Source organism: Lepidochelys kempii, chromosome 6 (assembly GCF_965140265.1).
Source record: "Lepidochelys kempii isolate rLepKem1 chromosome 6, rLepKem1.hap2, whole genome shotgun sequence".
Taxonomy (NCBI): domain Eukaryota; kingdom Metazoa; phylum Chordata; order Testudines; family Cheloniidae; genus Lepidochelys; species Lepidochelys kempii.
In genome coordinates, this window is record NC_133261.1 from 125,351,086 (window position 1) to 125,374,903 (window position 23,818).

The window sequence follows — 23,818 nt, forward strand, 5'->3', positions numbered from 1 at the left end:
GGGTGGGAATAGGTATTGTTTCATATTCTCTGTGTATATATAAAGCCTGCTGCAGTTTCCACGATATGCATCTGAGGAAGTGAGCTGTAGCTCACGAAAGCTTATGCTCTAATAAATTGGTTAGTCTCTAAGGTGCCACAAGTCCTCCTTTTCTTTTTGCGGATACAGACTAACATGGCTGTTACTCTGAAACTTGATGTGTATGCAAACCTCAATGTGTTTACCTCAGAAACTACTAAGAAGCATCTGTAGTAAACTAAAGCACAGTATCTTCCAGCTCAGTCTCTTCTGCCTTGTTAAATAAAGGCAAGCAGAACTATTGTAGGGCCAGAGTGTGAATCTCCCAAGGACTTGTCTACACACAGGGTACATCTACACGGCAATGCGAAGATACGACTGCAGCACCTGTAGACTTACCCGAGCGAACTCAAGTAATAGAAGCAATGAAGCTGCAGCAGCAGAAGCAGCTGTATTGGCTAGCACGACCTCCCCCCCTCTTTCTCCCTCCCCCCAGAAACCTGGGTACATAGTTGAGCGCCCACCCCCTGAACTGTCACAAGCATCATTGCTATTGTTACGCAAGCTAGATCAAAGCTAGTCTGGATATTTCTACACATGTTGCAGTCACACCTCTGAGTGCAACGTAGACATACCGTGGAGCTGTTCCTGATCAACTCCATGTGTGGACACACTTATTCCAGAAGAACGGTACCTTGTTCCTGCTTAGCTTAACCCACTTTAAGTTAACCTGCGTTAACTTTCAAGTGTAGACAGTCCTTACACAGGTAAGCCATTACTCATACAAGAAACCCCCTTGAAGTCAGCAGGGCTCCTCATGTGATTAACTTGCTCGTCAATCTGATTAAAGCCTATAAGATTCGAAACAAAGCTGACCAAAGAGAAGAATGAACTGCAGGGCTCAAAGATTTGTTGGATTAATTACTTAAAAGTTGTACGGTGTTTTGAAGATGCAAAGTGCTAAATAAGTACTAAGCACTGCCAGTATTATGCCTAGCCCCCAGACTGGTAAACACAGAATCTGTCAAATACAGGCTCTCTTGACACATCAGCAGCAGCAACTGCTGCTTGATACAAAAGCTGGTAAAAGAAAACATACTTTTAATGTGCTGGACTAAAAAGTAAAGACCAACAAATAAAACTCAGATTTGTTTTCTTCAGGATGAAGTAGGATACTTTTAAAAATATTTTACTTAAAAATAAAGGAAAAGTTTCTCAAAGAGCTTCTTACTGATTTTTGTTTTGCGCTCTTGGTCTCCCAAACATACATAATTACCACATCTAGGTCCTGTAATCTTAACACAAAAGGAAGTGCAGAGCAAGTGAGAGTAACATGCAATTGGTCAGAACAAAAAGAAAATTCAGTAGTTGTACTGGACCACACTTTTCATGGTTCAGCTATTCGTCTGTGTGTAGTGCTCAAATTGCGGGGAGGATGGTATGTGCCAACATGCAGCAATGAACAATGTGGGTATATCATAATCACTTATACTCCAGCTATCCCCCAAGCACATTTCAAGCGCTGTTTGTGTGGAAGAAATACCTCAGTAATCATACTGCTTTATCAACCACAGAACCTCCTTTACTGTTGAAAGCTCTTCCTGGAACAGTTATATCTATCCCTTTTCTAATTTGGAAAGAAGCAGGATGATGTACTTGTATCATAAGAGGATGATGAAGTACTTTACAGTCCATTATTAACTAAGAAGAATATTAAACAACTTCTACTAAGAATAAATATTTTTAAATTAGCAGGCACAGATAACTTACACCAAAAAGAGTCCTAAAAGACCTGGCTGAGGAGATCTCTCGCCTGCTGTTGTAGATCTTGGAATACTGGGGAAATTCCAGAAGACTAGAAGAATGTTAATGTCATGCCTGCATTCAAAAAGGGCAAGCGAGATGACCTGGGTTACTATGAGGTGGTTAACCTAACATCAATCCCAAGAAAAATAATGGAAAAGTTAATACAGGATTAAACTGATAAAGAAATAAAGGATAGGAATATAACTAATGCCAGCTAACATAATTTTATGGCAAATGGATCTTGTTAAAAACCTGAATTCATTCTCTGAAGAGATAAGTTTGGTCATTAAAGGTATCTGTATAGATGTAAAAGCCTTAGACTTTGTAAAGTGTTTGATTTAGCACTGCACTACATTCTGACTAGAAAATTAGCACTACACAATATTAATAAAGCACATGTTAAATGGATTAACAAGTTACTGACAAATCTCAAAGTGGTCAACACTGAGGAATCATTGAATGGGGCTGTTTCTAATGCAGTTCCACGGTAATCAGTAGGAGCTCTGACACTAATCAATATTTTCATCAATGATCTGGAAGTAAATATAAAATTGCTGGGGATCAAATCTGTGGATGACAAAAGTTTGGCGGAGTGGTAAACAATGATGACAGGGAAGTCATACTAAGCAGTCTGGCTAGCTTGATAAGATGGTCCTATTCGAACAAAATGCATTTTAGTACAGACAGATGCAATGTTATGCATCTAGGAATAAGGAATGAAGGCCAAACCTACAAAATGGTGGACAATCCTGGAAAGCAGCTCCTCTGAAAAAGATGTAGGGGTCACACTGAACAGGCAAATCAACATGAACTCCCAGGACAATGTTGTGGCAAAAAGGGCTAATGCAATCGTTCAATGTATAAACAGGGGGTAAATGAATAGAAGTAGGGAGGTAATTTTATCTCTGTGTATGGCATTGGCGATACCAATACTAAATTACTGTGTGAAGTTCTGGTGTCCACATTTTTAAAATGATGTTGAAAAATGGAGAAAGTGCAGAAAAGAGCCCAGAAATTATTTGAGGATTACAGAAAATGCCTTACAGTGAGAGACTTAAAGAGCTCGATCTGTTTAGCTTACCAAAAAGACGACTGAGAAGTGACTTGATTACTGTTTGTAAGTACCGTCACGGGAGCAAATTCTAGCTACTAAAGAGTTCTTTAATCTAGCAGAGAAAGACTGAACAAGAACCAATGTCTGGAAGCTGAAGCCAGACAAATTCAAATCAGAAATTAGACACATAGGTTTAACAGCGAGGATGATTAACCACTGGAACAAACTACCAAGGGAAGTGGCGGATTCTCCATCTCTTGCTGTCTTCAAATCAAGATTGTCTGACTTTCTGGAAGTTTGCTGTAGCTAAATACAAGTTACCGGGCTCTCTACTGATGTTCTCATAGACCCTTCTGGTCTTAATTTTGATGGCTTCCATCACCTTCATAGAAGAGTGCCTCAAATACATTAATGAAACGAGATTCCTTCAGCACCACTTTATAGGGGGAACTGGGGTTCAGAGAGGCTATATGACTTGCCAAAGGTCACACAGGACATCTATGGCAGAGCCAGTGTGAAGGGGTAAATTAGGCCTATTAACCTATAGGCTGCACCTGAAGGAAAGCCAGGAAGTGCTAAGACCTAGTTGTTGATGAAGTCCTGCTGGGGGAGGAACTGGGCAGGATTTATAAAGAAAGGAAGCTGGCAGTAGATGGGTGGGCGACCACAACGAGGAACTTTGCAATCACACTCCCTGATACAAGGGAGAAGAAACCTGAGGAAGGCAGGGCAGGAAGCAGTCCAAGGAAGGAGTGGTCAGGTCTGAGAGGGCCAGACCTGAACTGCCAGTTCAAAGGTCCCTGAATTGGAACCTGGTGCAGAGGGCAGGCCCGGGTTCCTGTACCAGCCACTATGGGAGTGGCAAAGTGGAGATGAGGTATTCTGATAATACCCCATAAGGGGAGGATGATGGTGACTTGGCTGGAGGACTAAGCCATGAAGGCAAGGCACTGCAGCTCCTGGCCATCGAGAGAGGGGCCGCAAGGCGAGTGATGGAGACAACGGGCTGAGCGACTACAGGATGGCACAGACAGTGGCGAGCGAATTTCCCAGATGCGCCATGAGGCGGCACTGGCAGGCAGTGAGTAGAGCATGCCCCCGTGACAGCCAGGAATTGAACCCAGACCTAATGAAGCTCAGTCCACTGCCTTAACCTAAGACCTTCCTTTCTTTTCACTTGGCAGGCCTGACAGAATTCAATTTTTATTTGTTTCTAATTTTGATGGATAATATTGATGTTTATTTTAAAGCCTTTTTCCTATTTTTATCCATTTAAATTTTTACCGGTGTGGGAAATTACAAGGAGGAGTCAGACAATAATTATTTAATGACAGTAGATTCCAAAAGCTAAAGGTTTATAACCATTCAAACACAAATTGTCATCATCACATGTCAAAATATATAGAGTAGTTATCCTTAAATCAAACTAATAAGTTCTCACGCAGCATTTTTCTTGCTTTTCCTAGCTGTACTTTGGGAACGGAGGGGGAGATACAGGAAGGATGGGCTCCACCTAAACCAAAACAGAACTAGATTGCTGGCACATAAAATTAAAAAAAGGTCTTAAACTAAGGCTGGAGGAGACCCAATGGGTGTAGAGGTGAACATGGTTCAGACAGAGACATCCCTTAGGGGAGGATTTATTAAAGGGAATCCTCTATATCCTAGTAAAGAGCAGAATGAAGGTAGGAAATGAAGAGAAACAGGCAAGTGAAAAAGAGTCCTAGTCAATTACATCACATGAAGGCAGGTAATTAAGTATTGATACATTTTGTAAGTGCTGGTATACAAATGCTAAAAGTCTAAATACTAAGATGAGTAAACTTGCATGCCTGGTATTAAATGAGGATATTGATGTAAAAGGTATCACAGAAACTTGGTGGAACAATGATGATCAATGGGACACTGTAATACCAGAGTACAAAATATATAGGAATGATAGAATAGGTCGCACTGGTGAGGGAGTAGCACTATCTGTGAAAGAAAACAAAATCAAACATAGTAAAAATCTTAAATGAATCGAACTGTACCATAGAATCTCTATGGATAGAAATCCCATGCTTGAATAATGAGGGTGTAGCAGTAGGAATGTACTACCAACCACCTGACCAGGATGGTGACAATGACTGTGAAATGCTCAGGGAGATTAGAAAGGCTACCAAAAAAACCCAACTCAATAAGAATGAGGGATTTCAACTATCCCCATATTGACTGGATACATATCGCTTCAGGATGGAATGCAGAAATAAAATTTCTTCTTGGAGCAGCTGGTCCTGGAACCCACCAGAGGAGAGGCAATTCTTGATTTAGTCCTAAGCGGTGCACAGGATCTGGTCCAAGAGAGGAATATAGCTGAACTGCTCAGTAACATCAACCATAATTAAGGCTCCGTGTCTGTCACGGACCTCCGTGACTTCTGCAGCGGCACGTGCAGCTGGCTCTGGGGCGGTCCGAGCAGCTCACTGGCTGCTGCTGGGGCAGTTTGGGTGTGGAAGGGGGTTCAGGGCTGGGGCACGGGTGTGGGGCTCCCCAGAAGCAGATGACATGTCTCTGCAGATACTAGGGGCCAGAGGGCTCCGCGCACTGCCCGCGCTCGCAGGTGCTGCCCCTGCAGCTCCCACTGGCTGCAGTTCCCAGCCAATGGGAGCTGTGGAGCCGGAGCTCATGGTGGGGGCAGCGCGGGGAGCCCCCCTGGCCTTCTCTCCCCCTAGGAGCTGCAATGACACGCAGGGCCAGAGTGGGAGCCTGCCAGCCCAGCCAACCCTCCCCCAGCACCAGCGGGGGTCCTGGGCCGTGCACCGCCACCTGGCCCAACTCCCCCGGCACCAATGGGGGTCCCGAGCCACGTGCCGCTACCCAGCCCCCCTCGCCCAGCACCAGCGGGGGTCCCAGGCTGTACCCTGACACCCCGCCCCCACTCTCCCAGCGCCAGCAGGGGTCCCAAGCCATGCACTGCCCACCTGGCCCCCCTCCCCCACAGCAACGGAGATCCCAGGCCGCATGCCACTGCACACTCCCTCCCCCCCCAGCACCCACGGCATCCCCAGACCACCCTCCCAGAGCACGCACGGCTCAAGTTTTAGTCAGGGGTATATAATACAAGTCATGGACACGTCATGCGCCATGAATTTTGTTTACTGCCCGTGACCTGTCCATGTCCTAAAAAAAAAAACCAGTGACTAAAACATAGCCTTAACCATAATTAAATGTAACATCTTTGCATGTCGGGAGGTGGAATACCAAAGAAACCCACAGTAGCAATAATTTCAAAAAGGGGAACTACACAAAAAAGAAGAAGCTAGTTAAAAGGAAATTAAAAGGAACAGTCACAAGAGTGAAATGCCTGCAAGCAACACGGAAACTTTAAGAACACCTAACAGAATGGTAGGAACCATTAGGAATGGGATAGAAAATAAGATATAAAATATCATAATGCCATTATATAAATCCATCGGATGCCTACACCTTGAATGTTGCATACAGTTCTAGTCGCCACATCTCAAAAAAGATATTAGAACTGAAAAAAGTACAGACAGGGGCATAAAAATGATGAGGTGGATGGAGCAGCTTCCAGATGAGGAGAGATTAATAAGACTGGGACTGTTCATCTTAGAAAAGAGACAACTAAGGGGGATACGACCGAGGTCTATAAAACCATGGACAGTGGGGAGAAAGTGAATAGGGACGGGTTATTTATCTCTTCACATAACCCAAGAACCAGGGGTCACCCAATGAACTTAACAGGCAGAAGGGTTAAAACACGCATAAGAAAGTACTTCTTCACACAAAACACAGTCAACCTGCGGAACTCGATCACCACATTGCAATGGGCCAGATCAATTAAAAAAATAATAAAGAATCAGGGACTCATCCTGTTGCTCTTACATATGCAGTCTCTTTAAAATCAATGGGACTACATAAATGAGTAAGGGTTGTGGGATTATAAACCACATTTCTTTAAAAAATCATTTTTTAAAAAAATCTTTTTTAAAGATGTCAAGAATTATAACATTCATAAACCAGTCGGAGAACACTTCAATCTCTCTGGTCACGCAATCACAGACATGAAGGTCGCTATCTTAAAACAAAAAAACTTCAAATCCAGACTCCAGCGAGAAACTGCTGAATTGGAATTCATTTGCAAATTGGATACTATTAATTTAGGCTTAAATAGAGACTGGGAGTGGCTAAGTCATTATGCAAGGTAGCCTGTTTCCTCTTGTTTTTTCCTACCCCCCCCCCCCAGATGTTCTGGTTTAACTTGGATTTAAACCTGGAGAATGGTCAGTTTAGATGAGCTATTACCAGCAGGAGAGTGAGTTTGTGTGTGTATGGGGGTGGGGGGGATGTGAGAAAACCTTGATCTATGCAGGAAATAGCCCGACTTGATTATGTAAAGAGTTGTCACTTTGGATGGGCTAGCACCAACAGGAGAGTAAATTTGTGTGGGGGGGTGGAGGGTGAGAAAACCTGGATTTGTGCTGGAAATGGCCCACCTGTTGATCACTTTAGATAAGCTATTACCAGCAGGACAGTGGGGTGGGAGGAGGTATTGTTTCATGATTTCTGTGTGTATATAAAGTCTGCTGCAGTTTCCACGGTAAACATCTGATGAAGTGAGCTGTAGCTCACGAAAGCTCATGCTCAAATAAATTGGTTAGTCTCTAAGGTGCCACAAGTACTCCTTTTCTTTTTGCGAATACAGACTAACACGGCTGTTCCTCTGAAACATTTCTTTAAAAGTCACTGTCTCATTCCTCACCAGTTCTGTGATTCAGCTTGGGCGTTTGGATTTTGAGCACGTCTCTGATGTTGTGAATGGAAGAGGCCCTTTGGGTCAAGTACTAATGGCACCAGTGGTCTGGATGTCCCCACATGTCATAATCCTTCGTCTGTGTGAATCTAAGCAGGTCCACCACAAAGCTCATGGCCAGTAACACCAAGATTGCAAACTGAATCATCTGGAGAGAGGTGGAAGCACTTGGGTTAATGTTCAAGTCTGAGGCCTGATATTGCTAGATTTTTGCTAGTAAATATTGTTGTAAGAGAAAAAGAAATTTAAAATGCAATCACATTCAGCATTTATATGCTCTCCATACATTTGCATTGTTCTCTTAGCTGTTATAAAGCCCTGTATAAAGAGGAAGCTTAGGGCTTGATCCAAAGTTCATTAAGTCAATGGGAGTCTTTTCACTGACTTCGAGGGGCTTTTGCTTAGGACTTTATTGAGCTCACCTAATACCCACTTTCCAACTTCACCCAAGACAGTAGTGGACCTAGGCTTCTCTGGTTAAAATGATGGAACACATTATATTCGTACTTTGTTTGCTGAACTGGCTTTCTGCATTTGCTGACAAGTAGAATTCAAAATTTTAATTCTCTGGGCTAATGCCCTTCACATGCTGGCACCACTGTTTTTTCCCACATCATACAGATGTCTTGGTCCTGAAGATCAAACTTGAGTGTGTTAGGAATCAGAATTAGAGCTCTCATGGTTTGGGGAACTCTCCTCCACCCATGCTCTGATGCTTTTGAGTATTCTTATTAACGAAGTTGAGAAGTCTCTGTTTAATTAAGCATATAGCTGGGTTTGTACTAATGTTACTGACTTTCAATGCAAGTGATTCCAGCAAGTTCTCCAGTGGCTTTGTAAGACATCATCGGAGATCTCTTGCAAAAAGCATTAACGCTTTTCATGGGCAGCATGACATTCTTTAAGGGCTCAATTCTACTGAGTGCTGTAGTCCCAATGCAGTCTGTAAGCATATGCCTCGCTCTAACCACGAGTGGCCTCACTGACTTTAGCAACACTACGTATAATTTGTATATGTTTACATGAACCAGGGTCAGACTGCTCAGCAGCTCGCACCATCAAGCCCTGAGACAGCTATTCATTAAATTTACGGAATTAATAGGATCTCCCTCTCTCGCATACTTAGCTAGATGCCAAAGATTAAGGAGGGCACCTGTGCTGTACTGAATGCAGATTAATTCTGAATCCTCACCCCAGCTATTACTTATGTCATTTATACAAAGCTTTCCCTGGATTCTGCAACCAATCTTTTCTTTCCACTGGTGTTTGAGGCTAGCCCTACTTCAAGGGTAAATGGCAGAAGTGAAAAACAGATGTGTTAAAGAGAGGTGATGGGAGCAAAAGCAAAACTCACAGTGGAACAGCTTCATCCTGGCGCACCATGTGGTGGGTCTATGAAAAACCATTCTGAATGCACCTATATCAGATGCCTAAATATGCCTACTCTTTTTCTAAAGGGCCTCTGGGTGTATTATACATGCACTTGGCTCATGATGCTTTAAACAGAGTTTAAATCTGCCATAATCTAATTGACACTCAACGGGGTCTAACCCCAACTATTATTCATTAACGTATTACCACAGCAGAGGAGTCCCAGTCATGGGCCATGACCCCTCTAGGCATGGTACAAACCCAGAGCAAAAAGACAGTCCCTTCCCAAAAGAGCTTACAACCTAGGTACAAAACAAGAGATAATGCTGAAGTCCTTGCTTAGTTTAAATTTTGCCTGAGTAAGGACTGAGTAAAAACTCAATAAAGACCTCAGGATTTGGTGCAAAGAATGTTTTAGTTATTTACTCACAAAAGAAACCCTGTTTTCATACTGTCCTCCAACCTATCCTTCTACTGGTTTTACTGCCTAACCTGATAAACACAGAGAAATGTACAATTTCAAGCTGCTAGGAGTGTAACATCTCAAGTCAGGCTTACACTACGATAAATCCTGATGGAACTTAACATACACACAGTTTCTGAAGCAGAATGTAACTGGATCAATAGAACTGGTGTGGGGGAAAAGACATTTTAATGGGTGAAAAAATGGCAGCGGGCACTGGGGAAGGAATGGCCATTGAGGGATAAAATAAACAAAAAAGCCTGAAATACTGAAATCAGAATATTCCACATCCAATATGCTGCTGAAAGGGCGCGCACGCACATACAGTTAATGGACTGTGGGAGAGCACCAGGGTCACAGAGATAGGAATGACAGTGGTTTAAAAAAAAAAAAAAAGGAAATGAGAGCATGACAAGGAAAAAGCATTTAATGGGGAGAACCCCATTAAAACAGACTCAGAGCTGGTTTTTAATGTTCTGGACCCAGCGTTTCTTGGCCTGAGCAATGGAACACAAATAATCCAGCCTTCTCAGTAACAAGCCAAAGCCTGTGGAATTATGTGTTTGAATATTCTCTGTAAATAAACCGAAAGCTGGGGAAATGTAGCTTAAGCAATAAACTGAAACAAGGTGGCCATTCTCATCCAACCTGGCTCCCCTTGGCAAAAGCGAGAGCAGTCACAATGTTTAACAAGAAACTATTTTACTTCGTATTCTGTCTGTTCTAAACTGGATAGGGATTTGGCACTAAAACTTCATATGACATTTGCTCCTTATGGTGGTAACCAACATCTCCGTGTGGCTGGGAACATTGAGCCATCAGATTTATGTGGCAAAGGGGAAAGCACTCGCTTGAGTAACATTCACTTTCCCCTTCCTTGGGTGAAACACAGAGAAAGAGAGAGGAAAGCTCTTATCAGTGGTTGGAGGAAAACAGCATTCCCAGCCTGTCGTGCTTTAGAAGCTACTAACATCTCATGCTAAAAGCAACTACCTGCACCTGACATCTATCATCAGCAATACTAACCACACTACAGGTTTTTTCCCCTGCTGGGACAGTACATCAGCCATGCCCTGGGAAAGAAAAAACAAGCAAAAATTGACCCATTTTGCAGATTCTATGGAAAACACTGAAATAAGATTTAGCTCTACCAGAAAGCATGGACTTGATGCAGGAATTACTTACTGTATGAAATTCTCTGGCAAGTGTTATGCAGGTCAGACCAGATGATCCTACTGGTCCCTTCTGGCTTTCAGAACTATGAATCTAAGTGTTTTCTGTGCAGAAAAATTAAATTAAATGAAATTTTTAAAAGGTCAGATATTAAGTTGGGCCTGACTCACCCAGGGTGAAATTCACCACTGTTCAAAGTACCAGAAACGGGTTTATGCATCAGGGAAGTCTCAAAATAGGATTTCAGAGGGACTTCAGTTACATGTTGGCTTCATGCAGGCCCACTGCACAGGGAGAATTTGACCCATTCTGTATTAGGCTGTCAAAATTCTGCGACGAAAGCACATCTGTTCTCCCCTTAGTCTACGGAACTATCACATTAAGAACAGCCAAAGTCTCGACAAATCTGTTGTATCCTCCCTACTTCCACAGTGTGCCCAAAATAATTGTTAAACTGCATCCAGACACCTCCGCACTTATTTGTTTACAGCCAAGAACATTTCAAGCCATTCTGACATAAAAACAGGAAATTTGTTTTTTCTACCCAGAGAAACTTTTAATCCTGATCGCCCAATGACAGAAGGCCAAGCTCACTGAGAAGTTGTAAATTTTTGGAACAGTCAAATAGGAAAAAATAAACAAACAATCTTTCTAATCTATGCTGCGATCAAAGAAACATAAAATTAGGAAGTCAGAATGAAAGGTGAAAAAAATCTCACCCCAGAAGGTAGAGGTCAACAGAGCAGCACTTGATGGATTATCCTTCCCACTTACAACTTTACAGGTAGTTTTTAGCAATTATGTTAAAAGACAAATTAAGATGTCAGCACATTTTATGTAAACATATGCACACTATATATAAGTATTATATAGTATTTTGCATATACCCAAACTTTGTACTTATGATTGCACTTTGTCTGAGAAGCCCAGCACGCTTTAATAAACTTTTATTTAATTTATTAATTAAGCCTCACAACAACCCTGTCAAGCAAATTATCCCCATTTCACAGAGACAGAAACTGAGGCAGAGAGAAAGAGTGTGTTCTGACTCACATAACATACTGGGCAGAGCCAACAATACAACCCTGGCCCCCTCACACACAGTCTCATCTAAAGCACAAGACCATCATTTTCTCCACTGGGACACAGTGACCAAAATGATATTTGAGATCTCTATTCTATAATGAACTCAGTAGAGCTCCATGCAGGTATAAAGTTGATGTTATCAAATCCCATACCAGAGCCTTGGTTAATATAAGAGAGGATAATAACTGGCATTTCTACCATGCTTATTTAACTTAATTCTGCTATTGGCAATACATGAGATTAAAAGGTCACTTAATAAGCTTTTATGTAGCCAACTGTGGAGACTATTGGTAGCTTTCTTTAAAGTGGGAAAGCCCCATTTGTCTTTGGCGTGCAACTTTATGTATTTATTTTTTAAAAGCTCAACTTCCAATATGAAGGCCGCACATAGAGGGTCAGGATCAACAATTACCTATATCCTCAAAACACAGCAACATTTTGACATTCTGACTTAAACTCATGAATCTGGATGTAAAAGTTCTAACAAACTACACCAATGTACATAACATGAGTTAGTCCAGTCTCACCTGACAACATTTTAGATCTGGAAGGAATTCATTTTATAGTGCAAGGTGATTGTGTGGCAACAGTTCGAAGAACTAAACTCAGGGACTTAGGTGCACAGCTCCTGCTGACACTAAAGGCATCAGATCCCTAAAAGCCCCCATGAACCACTTTTAAAATTTTCCTGTTTGTGTCTTCATATGCTCTAAACACTGGCAAAAAAAAAAAATTCCTTGTGACCTCCCTTAATGTAGAAGTGAGTGTTTAATAGGTAAAATGGAAATAAATATTTGAGTCATAATTTGGATTTACATTTTAATGGATTCAAAATTATTAACAAACATAGCACCTATTATTACCAAAAACCATGTTCTGATCCTATTCCCTGGCAGGCATTTACAATAGAATGCTGTGTGAGCTGCCTACTAAATTTAAAACAGCTAACAGACAGACGCTTTGAAACAACAGCCAAATCTCAAAGTTATTCACATGTTGGGGAAGGGAATGAATATATCCCTACGCTTTCCTTCGGTTTCTCTTAAAATCTTGAAAGAAAAGTGGGGTAACACAGGGGGAAAAGACCTTTTCCTCTGTCTTGGCAATTGTCACTATTCCTCCAATGCTCCTCCCAGTAATGTGCTCGGACAGAAAACCAATCTACAATGCTTAACACATGAAAATCGTTCATATTTGTAACCGCATTCACAATGAGGCTATACTTACTGCACATTTTAAAATCAAGCTTCAACTTACAAATCACACTTCTGAAACTTATTTTCCTGCTATTTTTGTAAATACATTAAGTGACGATAATGTAACAAAAAGAAATCAAAGAAAAGAATTCCTTGTTTATTTTATGAATCTGACAGCCCTTTTTGTGTAATCAGGGTCACTTTTTCCCCTGGTCTGTCAGTTAGGTTCCCCTGTTATTTGTGTGGGTCTTTCACACAACAGGGGTGAGAAAAACGCTTCCATAACAGGAATGTGTGTATGTAAAAATTGGCAGATGATGTTTCATTAGCAATAAGTTATGCAGCTGGCAGCCAGAGTTGTAGGAAATAGATCTTTATGGAGCTTGCATGAACGCCAAGGCTACACACTGAGGCCTGTATCTGTCCGGTAGCAGCTTGGCCCCAGCTTGTATGCTTTGGCCCCTGGTGTCTCACCAAGCTCGGTTCCTCCTGAAACCTCTTTCTCCAGTCCCACTCATAATACTATAGGGGACTCAAGGACAAGTGCTGTATTTGTAACAACTTTTTGCTCTCTTTTCAAAAAGATTTCAAGTCAACGGTATCCCGACAAAAAAGATAATAAGATATTCTTTTTGATGTACATTTATCTGCTCATAGCAATGCCGAAGTAACCAGGGTATGAAGCCAAATCATACACATGAATTTCAATTGAGTGAGAAATCCAGTGTCCATGTGCTCAGAGAGATGTTAGTATGGCTCTTTCATTGCTCCTCTTCCTGCCAGTAGAAAATGAGGGGAAGCATATATTGTTTGACTCTCAGGTTTTCTCCTCCAATGCCTGGAACAGTACCTCTGAACCTACTGCTCCTGGAAGTGAATAGGTCTGTTTGAGGTACATACCACATCTCTGTCACTTGATGGCAGGTCCCCTGATCTAAGCACTTCCCATTTGCCTGATGGAAAAAGCTCACAAAGCTAGCTTATGGGTTTAGCTCTTCCTAAACGTAAGACACTCTCTCATGGTCATCTTTCTGCACAAGACAGATCCTCTTGCTGGAGCTGAGAGCTCTTGGTGATTTATACACACTCCCAAAAGGTATTTACTTGTCACTCTTAAGCCTAGGCAATTTACCAAGTCAAGTTGCAGAAGGTGACTATCTTCTCATTGTGACAAGTGCGAATTCCCATCTGCCCACCCCTCAGGCCTGGCGGCTGGCTTCTCATATTATCTGTATCGGCTGTGGATTTGCAGGAGGTTTCCCTAGCAATGTTTTCCTTGGAAAGGCTCCAAAGCTATGAGTGAAGAGCTGGAGGGGACGCTATCAATGAGGTTGTCCTCTTGACAATTCTAACTGCCCAGATCAGAGGGGGATGGAATGAACGATGCCCTTAACTCCAGGAGCTGCAAACACTGACAAGCGGATCTTTCCTCGTCTAACAAATCAACGGCTAGCTTCAGAAAACTGTTCTTCAATAGCAGAGTGAATCCTTTTCAGGTCAGAAATCAGATCCTGGGGGAAAAAACCCTAACCCAATTGAGAATGCAAGGTCTAAAAGCAGCAGATTAGGCCAGACCTTGTTTTTTGAATAATCTAGCTGTAACTACTATAGCCAATGATTTTGGTTTATGGTTCACTGATTGTGTGGTTATAATTAACATATTATGTTATATACGGCCATTGTATGCTACATAGAGTTAAATTGTAGGATTATAGAAGTAGAAGACTGATCAGCATGTAGAGGGAATGATCATGTATTAGCTATCTAAGCAAGTAGGGCTGAAATTCAAGGCCTGTAGGCTGAGGCCTGCAAGATTTTAAGCTTAGCTATTTTAGGCCTTGGAGCTAAGAAATGCTGACATAAGTTAAGTGACCGAAGAATAATCCAATGGCCTATGGTTATGGAAGAAGAGATACCAAGTGGTAATATTGCAAAATATTAGCTGCAAGCTTAATTTTAAAATCTTAATCTTAAAAATGCTGGAAAGGAGCATCTGTTTCCAACATGTATCCTTAACCACAGGATACAGGTTGTGGGTGAATGCTAATCAGAATACAGAGGGCCTACACAACCAATAGAAATTGGGGTCCCTTAAGTTTCTAGGGGATATCAGACCAGTAAGGAAAAAGAGGGTTGACACTTTTATGGACATGCACAGAACGTAGGTATAGACAGAATCACATTACAAAAAGAGGGTACCCAGAGCAGGAAAATTCAGCTCTCTATAGGAAACTCCAGCAGGAGCTATCCATCTATTGATGGTCAATCCATGAGAGATCCATCAGACCCTAACACCATTGTTAAGGATGTGAGTATAACTATATTATACTGTGCATAGGTCCGTATAGAATTTCTATATGCTTGGGTAACCATAATTTTAATAAAACTGGTAAAACAGACTAGACCTTGTACTTGTGAATGTATGTGAGGTCACCACCCTTGGGAAGAATCACCCACTATCTTCATCTCCGAAGTTGACACTGTCTTAATAGGATAAGTTTTTACTCCCAGAGGTCACCTGGGCCCACGCGAGTCTTCATGATGTTACCAAGCAGGACAATGCCATGTTCTGTTTAGGACCCCTGAATAAAATGGGCAAGGTTCTTGGGAGAATAGGGAGTCACTCTTCTAGACTCAAGGTGGAAGGAAGAGACTACATTAGGGAGAAAATGGGGAACAGCCATGACCATGCCTTGTCTTGGTAGAAAACCAAGCAGGAGAGAGACTACAACTCCTCTTCTCTTCTCAATGAGCCACCAAGAACATGGTCTTTAGAACCATTAGACTGTAAGCTCTTCAAGACATGGACTACCTCACACGTTGAGTCTAGCACATTGGCACCACAGTCTTGGTTGGGGTCTCTAGGTGCTACAATAATATATAATAATTGTAACCTCCTTGAGGCTCAAACAAATCAATCAGGATCAAGTTGAGATCACAGGGGCTGATCCCACAATGGGAGTATTTGCATTCATTGTAAAGGAAATTGGAACAGGCCCTCAATGTAGAATAGGAGGTTTTGTCTTTTTCTCCCGGTAACATGGGAAATCACCTCCTGAGAGTCCCTTTCATATCCAGAGTTCCCTTTGCTATGGCCTGCATCCATTCCCCTTCTTCAGTGCCCTTTCAAAACTCTACAGTCCCCTAGTAATTCAAACAGTCCCCACCAGGGGTCCTGTTAATTAAGTCATCTGGCTACACACCAACCCTGCAGGTCTCTCCCTTGCAGTAGCTCAAAAATAACACAATCTTTGAAAACAGAACACAAACTTTTTGTCTTCATCCCACTTTCAGCTGGGCACAGCCCCTCCTCCCTGGGGGTCCGTCTGCCTACATCCCAATACCTGCTGCCTGGAGTTTGTCCTTCTCCACAGACATTCTCAGCTGGTGCACTCCCACTGCTGACTCACGGCCTGCAGGACCCTCCTTACTACTCCCTACAGTGTCTACAGGCATAGCTGTGGTTTTCTAAACTTCCCCCCTTCACTACAACTTCCTGCTCCTTTTATACGGCAGCCACCTGACCCCTCTCAGGTGGGGCTTATTCTGTAGTCAGGGTTGGCTTAACCCCAGGCTCTCCTCCCCAGTCACCCTGTTACACTCTCTTTTATTTTATTAACTTTACATGCTATTACATCAGATTAATAAGCTTAAAACACGCGCACACGCACACATAAATGAGGGTAGGGGGAAAGCAAAGGCTACAAAACAGACATGGCAATACATTGTATAGGGAGCAAAGGTTCCCCAAACTACCAAGGGGGAAAGAAAAAGCAAGCAGAGCTTGAACATCTTGAGTATGATCCAAATACCCGATAAAGCACTAAACATTATTCTTAGTGACATAAGAATCTGTAAGAAACAAACATTAAAGTATACAAGGAGCCATTACAGATTCAACTCAGGTCAGATGATCCAATATCAGAACCATCTTCATATTACCCAAGGAATTATATTGTTTGTTATTTCAGACAAAAGGAAAGTTTCCCCTATCATGATGATGATAATAAAAAATATTTTGTTTCTGAGCTTTGTGTGGCCTTCAGCAGTGAGGGGAAAAGGACTGAAACTGAGAAACATAAAGCTATAAATTGAACCCTGAACAAGTACTCTTTACGGCTGACTGTGTGGCCCTAGAAACATCTGGGATAATAAGAGTTTTCTTATTATTAAGCAGAATTTTCCCTTCCATCTTTCCTCCCACACAGCCTACATTACACCTTCCCAGTCCAAGGCGGATATAAAAGCCACAACAGTAATGCAGAAGGAAACTGATTTGTCAGAAAATGTACACACAGTACTTCTCCTTTACCTGATATTTGATATATGAGGGAAGAGTTGAAATCCTCTGAAGAATGTAACAATAAAGTGGCAGTATCAGCTAACTCCACCATTCCATATCTGAACACTCAATGCTTTACCAAAGTCTTACACTTTCCTGGCAGTCATGAATTATCTTTCAATGGAATTCCTGTTGAAGTTTCCATATTCTGCTCTTTCATTTCGAAAGCTGAAAATTTCCTATTTCTGAAGTCCTTTCTAAGGCCTATTCAGCTACCTTATTGGCAGCTATGTCTGATTTGGACTCAAAAGAGTCAAATCCATCTCCCAGGCTTTGGACTGTGGAACATACCGTTTTTAAAGAAACACCGGATGAGAGGGTTGGTACCGTAGCTTCTGAGACCTTATCTGCTAGCTGGACCACCTTTAGTGCCACGACAGAGATCCCTACCCAGGAAAGCACTTAGGCACCAGCTTACTTTTAAGCATGTGCTAAAGTCCTTTTGGAGACAATACGATTTGATTCACAATCTCACTTCCAGACTGATTTAAATGGGATTTAAACACAATCTGGAAGTCAGAAAGTGAATCAAACCTGATTGACTCCAATGGGACCACTCATGCAAGTCACTGCGCATTGATGTGAATATGGATTCCATGATCTAGCAGAAATTAAAAAGAACCTGACATCTGCTGCCCAACAGGACCCATTGGACCAGGGTCCTGTTGGACATTCCTGTTCTTCCACATTCAACTATGCAGCAGCCAAGCTGTCAGGTGCAACGCAGCCAGGTTTGGGTGCAGCAATCTGCCGTGGTTCTGGGACAGCCGAGCAGCCACCGAGAGGTTGAGCAGCGTGCCAAACCAGTGTTGGCAAGGCCAAGCCAGAGCTAACAGGATTACTTTCACCTTGCCCTGCTTGGTCTTCATGAGGACTCTGGACTAAAAGCACTGGCAGAAAGGCGTACATTAGGTCCCCAACCATGGGAGCAAGAAGGCGTCGCACAGGGAGCCTCTATCGATCCCCCGAAACGTGGCATTTCCTGTTCAGTCTGGACGCGAAGAGATCCAGCCAGGGAGTCCCCCGCCTCTGAGGGATCACACTGTCAACCAACTGTCATGGGCGCTAAGGAGGAACAGAGGGCGTAGGGCTGGCAGCACTTCATATACCAACGCAGGAGCATGCCACCGCAGAGGGAGCCACAGCCAGCTCTACAGATACTGCTAAGGCAAAAAATTCCAACAACTGTGCACATGGACGCACGCACACCTAGAATGGAATCGACATGAGCAAGCACTCGAAGAAGAACCTGAGGTCTTAGGGCAGCCCTTTCACGGACTAGGAGCTCTCCCCCACAGAGAGAACATTGGTGGGAATGGATTTCTGCTCCCCTAGGGTCTCTGCTAGAGCTCCCACTGCAGCAGGAGAGAAGAAACTGGCTTGAAGGAAAGCCTGTGAAAGGATCAAGAGGACCTGAACCCAAGTCTGCAGGCCTCCGCGTGACCAGCACTTCAACGTCCCAACCTGGCAGCAATGGCAATGCCGCGGTCAATGCACTATAAACCCAGGGAGACGAAGGACCCCAGGAAGTGCTGCTTACAGAAGACCCGACTGGCAGCACCTCCACCTGCCCCCCAGATTGGTCCAGGCACATTATTTAAGCCTGGAGGAAGTTCCAGGAAGCTGCCTGTGCAACCGAGCAATACTTGACCTGCTGCTGCAACAGACCCTGCTCTTGTTCCCTGCTTCAGACCCTGGCTCTGTTCTTTGGCTGTGGCCCTTAGCTTGACTCCCGATCTCTGATCTCCAACTAGACTCCTGATTCCTGACTCTGGTTCCAAGCTTTGGCTTGACTCCTGATCTCCAACTCCGGCTACAACCTCTGACCAGACTCCTGATTCCAGTTCTGATCTTTGGCTTGACTCCTGGTTTCTGACTCCGAGACCTGCTCCAACAATGAAGCCTGACTCCTGGTCCTACCCACTATGCCAGGCCATCCACGGCCAAGTTGTGACAGCCTGGAACTGGAATTCAAGGTGACCTATCGTTCTGAGGAAGAGCAGGTCAGCTCTTTTTTCCTTGCTCCTTGGTGGTGGAGTGTCTCCTTGTGAGATAAGAAGTGTCTGTTCTTTCGCTCAACAACAGCTGCTTTCACAACTAAGGACCCTGATTTGCTCAGATCCCTGCAGACCATGATCTGCCCAGGGAGATCAAAATCAGGACTTAGTATCTTGCATCCAAGCTACTATCCCCAGCCAAAGAGTTCTCTGTCAAACAGGGGGAAAGAAAACCTGAAAGTTATCAAATCTCAATATAAAACTGGGGGGAAACTCATCAACATAAACTAAAAATACTCCAGCAACTTAGGACTAAAAACAAAAATAGCTAAGGCAGCCAGCAGACCAGCTCCCACCAGCAGGAGACAAGAACAAACAGAGCCTCAGCCAGCAAGCTCCATATATGGGGCAGTGGCCTTATCACAGCTCTCATCCTTTCTCCATCAGAGTTCTCATCTTGTCTCCTCCTGCTGGGTGGGAGGTATAAATTCAGTATTGAGGCTACTCATATAAGTATGATCACAAACATGTGAGGTAGATTGTTCTGGATGACCAAATGGACGGTACCAGTAAAGCCAACTTCATGGCAATACAAAGAAGTCAGCAAACGTAGGCCTTCTAAAATTAGCACAGTGCAACTGGGCCGGGGGAGGGAGGGGAGATAGCATTACCTGCATTCCAGAGGTTGGTTAACTTTTCTGACTGCAAAAAAGATGGTCTCAGCAATTTGCCCTTAGCAAATACAACTAAATGTAACACCATTATTTTGTGCAATAATCCAGTCACGTATTCTCCTTGGTAAGAGAGAACTCCTTTTTGGAACCTCCTCCTGTAAAATCATTAGTGTTGATGAAACTTTTGTTTTTATTTCTAACTATAAAGTACCCACTTATGTGCATCCTGAAGATTATGGAAATTAAAAAAAGCACTCTTTTTAGACTGAGTGAGCACAGAATGGTAAGAGTCTGTGTCATCCTGCGTCTGCGTACCAGTACAAGTTAAATGTCAAATTCTCTGTTAAAGAAAACCATCTGCCAGGATCACTACACCAGAGATTATGCTATGATAAAGGGGGTCTTATGCAAAAGTACTTGTTAGTTGTACTGCATTAAAAATTACTTATTAAGTATATGATAAAAGACAAAAACACCATATTGCCTGTAGGTGAACAATTTTCACAAAGTGATCATTTTATATCTGACTTCTCAGTCCTCATCCTCAAAGGAAACCTGCACAACACCTGCAAAAGACGAGCCTGGGAGCTTAAATTCATAACTTTGCCAGATACTAAAAATCATGGACTGAACAGAAACACTAGATTTATGGTTTATTACAACAATTGTAACCCACTTAACCTCCCCTCCCGCTTTCCCCTCCTCCTCCCTCCCTTTCCCCCTCACCCCATGACTGGAGAAGTAACAACAGGCCACTTTACCTTGAATGGTCCCTTGAAATATGTGTTAACTACCTATGAAAAACAATCTGTTCCACCTTGTATTTCACTGTGGCCTGGTCTACACTACAGACCGATATCAATATAACTCCATTGTTCAAGGATGTGAAAATTCACACTCCGGAGCAACATAGTTACACTGACCTAACCTTCCCCCTCCACCCCTGTGTAGAGAACACTGTATCAACAGGAGAGCTTCTCCCATCGACATAGCTACCACCTCTCAGGAAGGTGGATTAACAACGCTGATGGGAGAAGCTCTCCCGTCACTGTCGGAGCGTCTTCACTTAAGCGCTGCAGCAGTACAACTGTGCGGATGGCGCATTTTAAGTGTAGACCTGCCCTGTGACACCAGGAGTACATTTCCCAGACTCGAAGAAGAGCTCTGTGTAAGCTCAAAAGCCCGTCTCTCTAACCAACAGAAGCTGGTCCAGTAAAAAACAAAATGTTCACATGTTCAATTAGGATGAGACTCCAGAGCTTAGTGGAGGAAGCTTCTGTAGAGCCTAAATAACTACAAAAGAAGGCAAGAAACAAGGAGCCACTTTCAAACCTTAGGGGAGGAGCTGGCAGGTGATACAACAAGGACAAAATTTTTCAATAGCTAAGACTTGCACACATGCAGATCCATGGAGGAGAGCCACAAAGATATGGCCAGCAGAGTCAGACAAATCCTTCTTCACAACATGCAGGGCACGTCAAATGATCAAATAAGAAGTAATAGTTTCAATCGTACTTATTCAAATGGTAACACATTAAGAAGAAGGAGAGATGATATGCTACTTTGTTTCTTTACAGCTTATACCAAAAATTAATTCTAATGAATGAGAATGCAATGAATGCAAAAACAAGTTAAGAGACAGAGAACACACCCTACATAACAACACATTTGCTGAAAATGTACAGGACCAAAGTAAGTGTGGGAAATGGCCACCTAAATACGTACGTTTCCAGTTCTTCAGGACAGACTTTGAGTGAAATCTGGTCTCCACTGAAGTCCATAGCAAAAAGTCCACTGATTTTCAATGGGCCAAGATGTCACCCTTTGTCTTCTTGCTGTTTGTAAAAGCACCTGGCATACATTTTTGGCACTCTAAATATATAATTTTCTCACTAAGAAGTGTGGTTTCTCTTCCATCTACTGAACTCTGCCAAACCCCTTTCTGTATGAAACAGTGTGCTCGAATGTAAGCAGCACACAAATGCTTCCTTGCAAGTATTTCTCTTCCTTATTCTCCATTGTGGTAGACTGCATGACGACTGTACTGGTGACACTGCCTGAACAAAATGTGACAGTTCTCTTTAGGCGTTCCTAATTCAGATTAAGTTTAAAGTTGCAGCTGTTGCTAAACCATTGTTGTTATTTGATTTTTTCTCAAATCTCAACGTCTCACATATGGTTGGTCACATATGAATACAATAGGATACATGCTGATTAAAAAAGAAATTAATACAAACATTTTCTTGCAATTAATCTTTCTCCTCCATCTTTAATCTTCCAGCAATATACAACTAAAGGACTCAAATGTAAATATATTGGAATTACTTACATTTAAATGTGTGTGCGTGCACAGAGAGAGACTATGACATACAAGCAAACAGCTGTGAACATTGTAAAGCATCCCCATGTTATCTGCTTGTTAGAAACCTTTATAATATAATAATAGGAAGAAACTAATAATATCCTTGACCTTTACTTCCAAATAGAAAATTAAAATATAAATTAAGGCAAACCAAATGAATTCTAGATGTTTTTAGGGCAGGAGTGCTTGAAACAAAATGAAGCTGAGAACTTAACTACCATATATGAGTTATTTTGCATGTATTCAAAATAAAGTAGTTTATAAAGAGCAGTCAATCACATACTGGTAATGAATCAACAGTATGAAGGAAAATGCAGAAGATTAAGCACTAAGCAACATTTCCTAACAGCTGAAAACATTAATACCATCTGAACCTATGGTGGTAAATTAGAAAGAAGGATGACCTGGACAACAAGGTTACCCTTGCAAACTGCAACACTGAATCTTTCATTTCTACCTGTTACTAGTAATAGTTACTAGAACATACTGAAGAAACAGTGAGTTATTTATTCACTAGAGGTAGTACAATTAAATGTGATCAGATAATGGTGAGCCCCTGAAAGATCTATCTTCAGAAAACCAGAATATTTGCAAAAAATAAATGTAGAATCAGATATATTTATCTTTAAAGTCATGCTGCTATCTGGTCTCAATACATAATTCCTTGATGTGATAAACTGTGGGTCCACATGACAAACTGCATAGCCATCCTATCAACTGTAAATATATCACACATGTAAAATACACATATTATAGAATGAAAAAATGATAACTGTTGTGTGCTATACAGTGTTATCAGCATGACACTCATTATTCACAAGTGGAGAAGACAGGTATGCACATGCAAGTCACCTGCAATGAGTAACAATAAATGATCATAAAGTCATGTATTCTGTGTGTGCCACATAATTTACAAAAAAATCTATTTTAGGAATGTATTAGATTTTGAAATTGTTTTTCAAAAACGTTTCCTTAGTACCAGACCTCCCTGGAAACAGAATTAAAGCTGACTTTGGAAACCTCCAAAAATACCTTTTCTACACACAATAATATCATGATCTTAAGCTCTGATCTTGACACCTCCAAGAGCTACAATAAAGCAATGTGTGACCCACTGAGAAGTTATGATTATTTGTATTACTGGAGCACCAAGGCACAAAAAGAATCTTGACAATGGTATTGGTCCCTTACTAGATGGGAATAGCAGAATACTACAGAAAAGGCAGAAGTGTTCAATAAATATTTCTGTTCTGTATTTGGGGGAAAAAACAGATGATATAGTCTCATCATATGCTGATGATAACACTCTTTTTGTTCCAGTAGATCTCTGGAGGATGTTAAACAGAGGATACTAAAATCCGACATTTTTAAAACAGAGAGTGTATACAACTTCCACTCAAGAGTTTTAAAGGAACTGACTGATAAGCTTTCTGAATGGACTGTTAATGTTCCTTTTCAACAAG

General features: G+C 42.1%; 1 protein-coding gene across 11 annotated transcripts in view; it reads right to left on the reverse strand.

Annotated features, from left to right (window-relative positions):
• The window catches only part of SAMD4A (sterile alpha motif domain containing 4A), a 211,533-nt gene that overhangs the window by 153,809 nt on the left and 33,906 nt on the right, over positions 1-23,818 (reverse strand). The gene's annotated exons all lie outside the window — the stretch shown is intronic.